The sequence below is a fragment of the Salminus brasiliensis genome, chromosome 19 (genome assembly GCF_030463535.1).
Source record: "Salminus brasiliensis chromosome 19, fSalBra1.hap2, whole genome shotgun sequence".
Taxonomy (NCBI): Eukaryota; Metazoa; Chordata; class Actinopteri; order Characiformes; family Bryconidae; genus Salminus; species Salminus brasiliensis.
The window spans coordinates 34,355,173-34,367,697 of record NC_132896.1 but is presented as its reverse complement, the minus strand read 5'-3'; the positions used below and the strand labels follow the sequence as shown (position 1 = coordinate 34,367,697).

The following is a 12,525-nucleotide window of genomic DNA, read 5'->3' as shown; positions in this document are numbered from 1 at the left end:
GTCCAAAGTTTGAGGTCAAAATGTTATGATAATCACCACTGATCAGTCAACTAAAGATACTGCACCATCCATCATTCCAGAGCACTGCTCCACAGCTCAATGCTGGGGGGCTTTATACCCCTCTAGCCCACGCCTGGCATTATTAGGCAGCATGGAGCCAATAGGGTCATCTGCTCCAGAGAGTCCTATTCTATTGGCAGTACTTCTTCTCTTCAACTCCTGTATTGCGTTGATTTTCATTCAGAGTTAAGACCATTTTTGGCTTCTGCTGTAAAATCACCATTTTAAACATTTGTTTTTTCTTTGGACAGTGACAATATACATGGAAAAAACCTTGTATCTCCATCTTTTCTGTTTTTTATTTATTTATTTATTTTATTTTTTTTTTGTGACTGTGTGACCTGATACGAATATGGCAGTTGTTCTTTACATTCTTACAGGAGAAACATTTAAATGTATTCATTTCCAATAAATTTTTGACTATTACGAAAATATGTGGCACAATTTAAAGAACATCTGCTAGATTCATATTATGTCAGTCATATTATCATATTATATTTCATTGAAGTATTTTGAATGGTATTCCCTGGAAGTGCTCCTGGCAACGATATATATATATATATATGCACTTAATGCTTATCACTCACCACTGAAACTGGAGGCATGTTATTATAGGCCTTATAAGGTCCGCTGTGGGAAACGCTGGGGGGCTTTATCCCCTTCTGGGGCTTTCTGGAGGGAAATGCTGGGGGGCTTTATTAGGCTGCACTCATTGCTGACACAGATGTGCAAATGCCCACACACACAGCTTGTCTAGTCCCTGCAGAGAAGAAGTACTGCCAATAGAATAGGACTTTCTGGAGCAGATCAACATCATGAACCTATTGGCTTCATGCTGCCTAATAATGCCAGACATGGGCTAGAGGGGTATAAAGCCCCCCAGCATTGAGCTGTGGAGCAGTGCTCTGGAATGATGGATGGTGCAGTATCTTCAGTTGACTGATCAGTGGTGATTATCTAACATTTTGACCTCAAACTTTGGACAGCAGGAAAAAAAAAGAAAAGAAACAAGCAGGTGTCCCAATACTTTTGTCCAGTCCATGCCTGTATATGAATAACAATACATATTACAAGGTACATCTTTTCCTGCTGCATGATAGTGTATGAAACTGTACACAAAATACACACACACACACACACACATACACTACCTCTCCCCCTCCCACCTAGGTCTGTGTGTAATTGTAGCCAGGCTGAATTAGGAGGGAAGATTTTGGAGTGGAGGCACTTCACTGAGGAGGCTGAGAGAGTTTTGTGTGAGAGCACTCAGCTTTGACTATATTAGGACACAAACGCAGGGATGAACACAAGGATCAGATGGAGAACGAGGAGGAAGGACGGGAAAAAAAAAACTCACAATCCGAGGCCCTAATTTTGTTATGCCTCTTGGCAACGAGATTTTGTTTTTGGGTTTTTTTTGTCTTTCTCAGCCACTCACTCAGTCAGCGCTGTCCCTCGGCTACGCTGGCGCATACATTTTGTCGAGCTTTTCAGTTTCAAGCTAGAAACGTGACAGGAAACAGTTCTTTCCGGACACTTCTTCGCTGCATGTTCCGTTAGCGGGTGCTGGCATTTGAGAGCGGGCGTTTAAACATGTTGAGATGACATGCTTGACACCCGGGAGTAATTTCATCTCTCTACGTGCCCTTTGGGGAGAAAATGTCACCCTGCCACTGTGGATCACGGGGAGAGAGCCAGAAAGAAGGAGGAACGGCGCTTCACTTCCGCATCCTTCACAGGCTGGAGAAGGACGGTCACAGCCGGCCGTTCGGTCTCACCACTCTGTCGCCTCATTTGTGACTGATTTCACAGTCTTGTCGACTCAGAATGAACCTTTGAGTCACGGCTTGAAAATGAGCTCCCTGCATGTCGAGTAACTGTCAGACAAACACCCTTAAACAAGTCAGTTAACCCCTCGTAGAGTAGGGGGCTACATATGGACCCATATTTAGACTCTTACTTTGCTGCAGCTTGACCGATATATCAGTTGGCCAATATATTACACTGGCCTGATATTGATGGCTTGGGGTTTTATCGGTATTGATTTATTCATCATCAATTGACACCTTTGTTTGTTGCAACTGCCAGAATTGTCTCTCAAGACAAAACAGATCCTGACCATTGTACCTCTGAGGACCATGATTCTAAAAGGACCACTATCGTGAAAGAAAAAATCCCTCTTTTTATTAAAATGCTGTTTAAAGTAATATGTTTTTATTGTTAAACTTTAAAAACACATAATTTACTCTTCCAGGCTATAGAGTCATACATGGTACCTGCAAAAATTGCCCGTTTTCATCAGCATGTACCCATGTTTAATTAAGGCAGTCTGTAACAATGGGCCACATTTGGGAAGCCCAACTGGGTCCCAGTAAGAACATGTACAAACCCACCCAGAGCCCATGCCCACCTGGAACCAACCTACCCCATGTTCCAGTCATATGTGCACCACATGAATGTTTCAGCCAATCAGAACAGAGCTTGCATTTACACATCAGCCTTAGTCACAGTATCTGTCCACATTCTGAATATGGGTTAAATCGCCTCACCACAGTTAGAAACTCCACATATTTATGCTTTGCTCTCAAGAAGCTTCATTTAAGAAGACATGACTTTCACAATGCAATGCACCAGCCAGCCAACCCCAGGGGCATGGTTATCTGGGAGCATTGTGAGTTCATCCTTGATAATCAGGCACTATATATATATATATATATATATATATATATATATATATATATATATATATACATAAAAACAAGGGTAACTTTCTGTGCTTTATCTGAGTGCAAATGTTACAAGTAAGCTTAATTTAAGTGTATGGCCTTCTTTAGATTATTTAACAAGTGACAGTGGACCATAATACGAAACAGAGATTTTAATATGATGGTATGCAATCAACATTTTAGTCTGGAAGGATATGAATGTGACCAACAAGCAGATTCATGCTTGGCACCCAGTATGTTACATTTACGGCATTTAACTGATGCTCTTTTCCAGAGGGACCTACAGAGGTGGGCCAATGTGGTGTTAGGAGTCTTGCCCAAGAATTCTTATTGGTGTAGCACAGTATAGTAACCCAGACCAGGACTCAAACCCCAGTCTCCCACATGATGTGGTAGCTCACTGGCAGGTAGTGCTGTTATCCAACCACACCAGTATGTAAACTGTCCATTCTGCATGCAGAGAGATTTAAAACACTTTATTATCAAATAAGTATTATGGGCCGAGTTTTCACAGGCTCCCCCTGATGGTCATGGCCCCCTGAAAACCTCAGGTTCCAGTGTTGGAAAGCTTGGCCTCAGAGGGTCAGCTCAGGTAGGACAACATCAGTCTCCAGTGTCAACTCTCTCAAATCACTTACATTCATTCTGAACGCTAGGATTCTTACCTTGTAGGTCTTCAGAAAACAGGTGTGCCTGTGTTAAGCCGAATGTTAAGCTGACTTCTGTTTTTCTGTCAGAGAAAAATCCTCTGCGATTTCCTCAAGCAGCGTTCCGATGCATAGAATTCCCAAAGTCTGGATCTGAAAATGAGACAAACAACACTGAATATTAGTGAAGGATGTCGTGACACAACAAGCACATGTCTGTTCTTTCTGCCATCCAGCCCTGCTGGGGTACAAAGGGGGGGGGCGGTGAATGAGCAATTTGAGGACAGAGTTGGGACCTCAGACCATATGCAGAGCCTCGATCCTGCACAATGCTTCAGCTGGCAAATGGCTCTTTTTTTGGGAGCAGACTGCGCTCTGCTTTTGCTTCATTAAGCTCTTACAGCTCCTGGCACTGTAACTGAACTCCTCAGCTCTCTCGTGGAGATCCTGCTTGAAGCTTATGGATCGGAGTAGGTCTGCAGCCGTGCATTTTGTCTAATTTGTAGCAAACAGGCAAAATACAATAAGGCACATAAGAACTTAGCCACCTGGGGAATGTAGATAAGGATTGGCTTTCTCTGTAAGTTTCCACACCCATTCCCTTTCGCCTCCTGGTACTGACTGCCTACTGTTCTCGCCACATCATCAATCTCTGGTGACGTGGCTGGGTGGGCTAGGTGCTCCACTTTCACCATGCATCAAGGATGGAGAAGCCGTTTGAGGCGAGAATATGAAATGAGATCATTACGGAGAGAAACAACTTGCTGGTGAATATCTATTTCAATCAGTTTCTGGATGTGGGAGTTATCGATCAAAAAAAGCAGACATCACGCATCCCACTTACTTCCAGCCGAGTGTGTGCATGTGTGTGTTGATGTGGCCGGTGCTCAGGCATGGATTTGGAAAGTCCTTCAAACCTTTGGATTATGAAGATTATAGCACATGGCAATGACAGAGACATCCAATCGCACACCAGCATTCCTACTCAATATGGAGGATTGATAGTTTCCTGCAGTGAAGAAATTTACATATCAAACCATTCAGAGAGATGGACTTCCCTAGCCACGAGCTACATGGCAACACATGCATTAGAATGGAATGGATGAAGATGAAGGACGGAGATGCCAGTTCCTGATTCCCAGCATCTCTCGAATAGAGCATTAAACACTTCGTCAACCTTCCTTTTGCACTTTGCTAAAGTGGAGAGAAGAGCCTGTTCCTCTCTGAGAGATTAAATAAGGGTTTTTTAGAGGCTGTGCCAATTAAAGGTAAGGACCTTCAGGATTGTTTCAGGGAGAAACCAAGAAAGAGAGAGAGAGAGAGAGAGAGAGAGAGAGAGAGAGAGAGAGAGAGAGAGAGAGATAAAGCCAGAGAAAGAGAGAATAAGAGTGAGAGAGAGAGAGACTCTACAGTCCCCCCGGCATCTGTAGAGTCCTTGCTGATGGTTGTCTCTGCAGGCTCAGAGCAGGTCATTACTGCGGGGCTCTCAGTAGCGTTAGGTGTCTTTGGAGGGCTTTGGAGGCAGGCGGAGAGAGATTGAGGTTGAATCTCAGCAGAAAAGTACTGTCCACCTCAGAGGGATAAACCGAAGATATTCCACAGGCTCCTAAGCCCGCTGGGTTTCCGGGGAGGAGACCTTTACCTCTCTGACAATGATCACGTAGATGCTCTCCCGGACTATGCCACAGAACTGATATGTACACACAGAAAGGGCAGAGCTGCCTTCAAAATGCTGTATTCTCAACCTACAGGAAATAAATCTAGGCAGAAGACAGTCTGCCTGAAGCCAGCAGAGATCCTTCTTTAGAAAAACACCTTACAAGTGCCTTTCCACCTGACAGAAGAAGTGACAGCAGTGACGGTTTCCGCTAAGAATGCCTGTGGACTGTTGCTCAACAGAAGGGTACAATTCCCAGACATTTCGGCATTTGATCTTCACAATATTGAGACTCAACTAAACCAATAAAACTTTCTTATCTTTTAAAATCATTTGTAAAATGTTATTAATAGAAATGTTTTTTTTCTTGTGAGGAAATAGCTTCAGTTAGACATTTCCTATAACGATCTATCAGTCTCTGACTGGTTTCCCACTCCTCCAGGCAGAAATCTCTCAGCTGTGAGATGATTCCTCTTTACTTTTTAAGCAGATGGTCTCACATTTCCTCAAACTTCTTCTGGTACGATAAAGAACTGCTATTGGATTCTACTTTGGAAAACTCTCCAGACCCTAGTGCAGAAAAGCAGCTCCAAACCATGACATTGCCACATCCATGCTTCACGGCTGATCTGGGTTCTTGTTCTCAAATGTTGTGTCTGATTTTCACATGTCCTCTGTTACTGTGTGCAAATAATTCCTGGTCTTGGTCCTGGTCTCAGTCTAGGCTTTTTTCTGGAAAAAAACAACTTATGTTTTTATTTTATTTTTTTGATTGCAACAGGGTTTCATCCTTGCACACGTCCTATGAAAATCAAACCTGTCTGAGGTCTCTTGCTGATGGTAAATGGTGAACTTTTACTTCAGCTTTGGCAAAAGCTTCCTGTAGATCCGTGATGACATTTTAAGATAGTTAAAGACTTCTTTACGCAATTTGTGGTCTGCTGATAAGACAGCCTGACCTGGCCATGTTGGCAGTCGTTGCCCTTGTAAATTATTTTGCTGACAGTAGAATGGCTGATATATATATCCATCCATGCATCTAATCTGCTGGTCTTTCAGAGCTCATAAAACAGTATTTGCCAGTTAATTAACTGAAACTCAGAACCGACACCTGACTTTTGCCCTCCACTCAAAAGCATAGCCTTCTTCCATGCTTCTGCAACTCTGTCAACTCTATCTAAGGGCCATGTGGGAATATTCAAGGCACTGGAGACAGGAACACAAATGAATGTGGAACCCCACAGGAGTGGACACCCAAATAGACAAGCCAAATGCTGATAGACAGCTAGCTCAGAATAGCTCTCTAGCACTGGCTGTGCATGTGGAGGGAGAGCAAGGGGGTGAAAGCATGTGGTGAACAATAGCTCAAAGCGAACATGTACATACTCTATATAGTAGGAATTTTTCAATAAAAAAATGGTGTTGCCCTTTGACTGACACTGCTGTCTGAAATAGAGGAATATCTCAGTTGTGTGGGCTGATGTCACTCCAGAAGCCTACACTAAATCTAGGCTGAGAAACAGTGACATATATAAAAGGTCTATGCACTTTGACTAGCTGTCATGCATCAAGAACACCCAAGAGAACACAGAATTACCTGTAGAAGGCTGTCTTTGATCATGCAGTGTAATTTCAGATGAATGTTATCTAAACCTCCTAGTTTAACAGAAATGTCTTCTATTAAACTGATTAGTTGTACCGTTAAACCCCAGAACTTTGCATATTATATTCAGTAGCTATATCCTTTCAATCGACCTCTAGGTTAAATCTTATAATCTGACCCAAAGGTGGTGGCAAAACATGCTGATGGGACCCCAATGACTTAATCTGACCGTATACAGTTTCATACAGTTTTCAAGAATTTCCAAGAACATTCTACAGTAGGGGTGTCCAATCCTGGTCGTGGAGACCCACAGTTCACATCAAACAGACCTGGCGCTATATTCCAGAAGCCCCTGAATTAATGACCCAGGTCAGTTGTTGCTTTGTGGTTAGAGTGGTTCAGTGTTTAGAGCGCTGGGATATCGATCACAAGGTTGTGGGTCAATACCTGGACCTGCTAAGCTGCCACTGGTGTTGGGTCCTTGAGTAAGACCCTTAACCTTCTTCACTCAAGGGGTGCTGTAGCATGGCAGATCCTGTGCTCTGATATTGGGTCTCTTAAAATGAAGGTGTTATAAATGGTTCTTTGAGTGATGCCATAGAGCCCAGGTCTTCAAATTGACCTTGAATCCAGTTATTAGTCCTGGAGTTTGTCCAGGACAGGGAGCTGGATCAAGGGTCCAAATTTGAAGACCTTTGCCCTAGAGGAACCACTTTTGGTTCTGTTAAGAATCATATATAACCTCTTAAGACCCTGCGTCCTCATATGGGGACATTACATTACATTAAAACCTTGACCCTTTGGCCTCATATGAGGACATTGTTTTGTGGAAAACGACTTCCTGTATAAAACTTAAGTTCAGTTATTATACTTGTTAGGTTCTACTAATCCCAACCAGCTAGGGAAAATTAAAAATGCACAACAAGCAAAAGTCCTGGTTTTAGAGGGCTATATAAAGAGATGTTTGACAGTCAAGAACCTTCTAAACCTTCTAAAGGTTATTTAGCAAGTTAAAGGCTCTTCACACTCACAAATCTTTATTACAAACATAGTTCTTTGTGGAACCAAGAGTGTTTCTTCCATCACATTGCTCAAAGAACCTTTATTAAACATTTATTATTATGGGAGGAGAAGTATTCTATTGTAATGTATATGAATGTTGACAATAGGCTCTTTCTTCTTCTTCTTTTGAAGGCCTACCCTACCTAAATAAGGTGTGTTAGATTAGGGAAGATGGGCATGATTGGGCCCCTCATTCTTCTATATGACTCTTTAAGGTAAAAACATCCATCCATCTTCTTAACTGCTTGTTCCTGGAAGCCTAGCCGAAACCATCGGTCACAAGGCAAGAACACCCCCTGGACAAGGCACCAGTCCATTGCAGGGTACCATACATAACCATCCACTCACATCTAGGGGCGGTTTAGGCACCAGTTGACCCACCATGTGCATTTTTGGTATGTGGGAGGAAACCTGAGTACCAGAACATGGAGTCAAGAAACCCAACTCTTCACAGACAGTGATTGGAGTGGGGATTGAACCCCGGAGGCCCCTTGAACTGCGCACCACTGTGTTGTCCAAGGTAAAAACAGCACACATGCTTGTCAGAATAGACTTATCAGAGTATTGGTGTGCAAAATATATACCCCTTTATCTGGTGCACTAATAAAAATGCTGAATTCTATAGTCAAACACTGACCCCCCACTACCTCTGCAGCATCCTGTAAAGCAGTCATCTCACTGTCCAACATGAATCCTTAAACTTTAGCACTGTTTCGGAATCTCAGGCACAGCAGCCTTGCTCCCCAGAGCCCCTACCAAGCTTCGCTTGCTCCGTCTCAAGGCTGAAAAACAGCCTGAACATGCTGTGAGAGACTTTCTACATGGCTGCGATCGACCTGCCCCCTCGATTCGATTAGCAGAACATTGAGGAGCATTAACAGTGTTAGGGACTACCGTAGCCGGCATTATGCTGTAGCGTATTGGCTCCGAGTGCTTGCTGGGATACGCAAACTGCATATAAACGGGGCTGTACTGGCAGTCAGTAAGTGAATTGAGGAGAATGAGCTGAAGTGGAGAACCTGGAAGCTCATAAGATTAACAGTGGTAGAAAAAAAAATGCTAGCATCACTAGCAACACTACTGTTAAAGATAAGCTTGTGCTTATTATTGGTTGAAAAAACGCAAGACCAAAGGTTTTCAGGTTGGCTAGAGTTAAATTGAACCCAGAATATTAAAAATGATCTAAATTGTCTTTAAGTGATGCCATAGAAGAACGATTTTTCAAAAAGAGGCGTGAGGAACCTTTCAGGTTGGCTGTTGCTAATTCGATTATAGTTTAACCCTGAATTAAAGAGCTAGATTTTTAGAAATCTTTGGTGCCGTCCTAAACTAAGAGATTTGAGCGTGAAGAACTTTGAAATTGGCAAAGAATTTCACTTAAAAGGTTTACACACATCTCTTTTTTTAAAATGCTTCTTCATGAAACCAAAATGGTTCATCATTTTTTTAAAGTGTAGCTCCCAAATTTGGGGTAAATCCCTTAAACAGCCTATGTCCCACCAGTGGGCCAAAAGAGTTACTACAAACATCTATTACCAAAGAATAGCCCCATCAGTTGCAGTTACTGAATAATACACCTTAGTGTGTAATAGGTCTTTCTATGTTTTAGGGGGTTAAACTATATTTAAAACAACACCAGCAAGCCTAGGAAGCCTTTACACCTAAATAAAAAAATCCACAATGGTCCTTCAATGGCATCTTTCAAGGAACCCTTCATGGTACCTACATTTATTAGAGCATATTTATATAGTCATTAAAAAAATATCAAATATAAAATGACACATATTTGGGATGTTTTCACAAAGACAAATGTTGTCTGGATTGGAAATTTAGAATCTGCTTGTTCCAAACGATGTTTCAGATTGTTTTAATTAGCAACGGATGGGAAATCATTCATATCAAATCCCAACATGTGGTGGTTATAGCCAACAACAACTGATGATTACTGGATATGGGTTAAATGTAATGGTTATATTCTGGTTTTATGTCTGAAGGTTTTATAGAACTAAAAACAAATTAAATTGAAGTACATTTATGTTGCAATTGCTTTACGTTCAACGTTTTTTTTTTTTTCCCTTGCGGTTGCTATGGCCTGTAGCAGCAGGAAAGTCAAGCGGCCTGGGTGGAAACACATGAGCATGACAGAGGTTCACCAGGCTAATCAATAAGCCCAAACACATGCGACCGAATTGCAGAGGCCATTTCCCAACTGGCGCCTTGTCCTGTGTTTAAGAGCAAATTAGCTGAGATGCAATTAACCAATTAGCCATTTCTGAGCAGATGAATCATTCTACTGCCCATTTGTTATTTCATGTTATTATTTTGCCTCGAATTGCGCGATTCGCCTGCGGTGCATTTGGTTCGCCGAGTCAAAGTGGGGTGATTACAATTCAGTCTTAAAAGGCGATGTTATTATTGAACATACTGAGGTGTTAATGAGCTAGATGAGGAATAGAGGCTTTTACCCAGTGACTTGGAGCCACCACCAGCGAATTAAAAAAAGAAAAAAAGACATCACATACAAAAGAAAAGAAAAGGTTGCAACAGGAAAAAAGCAAACTCCCTGAATGTAGTGACGTGAGGAATTTGAAAAGGAGAAATCCAATATACCTGCTAGGCCATAAAGCCTTAAAACTACAAAAAGTGAGTGGAGAAGAAAGGAGAGGCCAGTGGGAATGGATGACTCAGAGTGTAATTGCGAGTTGTTGTGGGGAGACTGACTGGGGCTGCAGATAATGTGGCCTTCTATCATGTGCTGAGGAAACGAGTAAGTTCTTTTACCAGCACACAATAGTCTGCTTTCGGCAGGGTGTGTGTGTGTGTGTCCACGAAATGTCCTCAGGAGGATGAAAACATGAGCAATTTGACATCCAGGAGACATTTGGCTGCGCAACATGAAAACGTTATTTATAAAGTTTAAGATTCAGCATCTCAGCAAAAAAAAAGGGTTCTATGTGGTACTGAAAAAGGGTTCTGATAGTGGAATGTTTTAACGGGTGAAATAGAACCATCTCCAAAAATGTGCAGAACCCTTTAATCACTGAATCATTCAAATGCATGGTTTTATATTACCACTGACCTGCTAGGGTGGCTGCATAGGCTTTTTCCAACATATTTATTTATTTATTTATTTGTTTGTTTGTTTGTTTGTTTGTTTACCTAAAGTTTCCAATTATTTCTATTTAAGTAAGTCTGCTTATATGTTCTAGTATATTTGGGAATTGAGAACCAGATCCCAAGCTCCCTCACAAGCGTTATTACACCACATGATTTTGAATACACTGCCTGATGCCTGAGACACTCTTTACCGGCCATGGTGGAGGGATACATGTAGGCAAAAAAATATGTAATTTTGTTTTTATTTTTTTATTTTCTTTTAGATGCGCCACCATTTTACCATTATTACCATTGCATATAAAACTCAGAAGACTTGTATTGGTTCACTGGTGGGTTTTGGATAATTTGGATATTTGTTTTGTAGTCATGGTGACCCCTGGTTCCCACTGTTTCTTTACAATTAACCACAGTTTTACACCAAGCCTGGCCTGAAAAACCTCAACATCTCAACCACTGAATTATGCAGAGAAACAAAATGGTGAAAATGTGGTTTTGGCTTTTACAGCTGCAGGTTTTAGTGGAAATACAAAAAAATATATATATAGTATTGGTTATTATTGGTTATTATTAAAGAATATATGACATCTATGACTGTGATCTCTAATGCTGCGTAAAAACAGTAATCCAATTGCTTTTAACATTTTGCTTTGTTCAGTGCTGCAGCTTTAAGAAAAGAATGGGAATGTTCCACAACGACAGAAACACAAAATGTGCTCTTTGGCTCTCAGTCTGAAGGTTCTTGGCCTGTGATGATCAGGGAGATAGACAGGCTCTAGACAGCGTCCCATGAGACTAAGTGCTCTTTACTGTTGAGGCACTGCCCTGCCAGCTCCTGCAGCCTGTGATGCTACAGCTCGCTCTGCACTGTAAAGAAAAACACTATTTTCATTTGCAAAAGTAAGTAATCGCTATTATTGAGTCCAGATGTTGAGTCCATTCAACCACCTGTATTAGCTTACTGATGATCACATCTTTTAAACGTTTTCGGAGCTCATCTAAACAACGTAAAAATTATATATTTTTTCAAATATATCAAAACATTGCACAGTTTAAGCACAGTTTTTTTCATAAAATATATTTGATTAAATACATGCGACTACTGCTTTTTAATACAATTATAAAATTGGACAAAATTCACACAAAATTTGATTGTGAATAAAAAAAAATAATTAATCTACTGTTAGATGATCATCTATAATATCAAGTTATAGAAAGTTCATTGTTAACTGTTTAAAAATTGTTACATATTGTTAGTTTGACACAAAAACCTTGTATCTCAATTTGTTTTTCTAATTTTTAAGTTTTTGACTTAATGAATCTTTTTACATTGACTTCTATTGAAAGTTAAAAAGGTTTTTGTTTTTGTGTGGTTTTTTGAAATTTCAAATATTTACTTTGCAACTTATGAATAATCAACTCATTTTGAACTGTAAAAAAATGAATATAGTAATAATTTTGATAAGGTATTTGATTGCCATTTATGTCACTTAGAATAAAAAAAAGAGCTTACATTACACATAATTTGTTGAGACACCAAATCTGTTTTTACAGTATTACACTCCTAACATCCACTTTACAGCATAGTACAACTGTATTTGCATATTTTCCTTCTGCTTCAATCTTTTCTAGATAATAATGAACGTCCAGCGTACT

At 40.8% G+C, this 12,525-nt stretch overlaps 1 protein-coding gene across 2 annotated transcripts in view; it reads right to left on the bottom strand.

The window, feature by feature from the left end:
- Positions 1-12,525, bottom strand: part of lingo2 (leucine rich repeat and Ig domain containing 2) — a 367,687-nt gene that overhangs the window by 236,130 nt on the left and 119,032 nt on the right. For both annotated transcript variants that reach the window (XM_072663238.1, XM_072663239.1), the window contains one exon: positions 3,452-3,586. The gene's annotated coding sequence lies outside the window, so the exon portion shown is untranslated. The remainder of the gene's footprint in view (positions 1-3,451; positions 3,587-12,525) is intronic.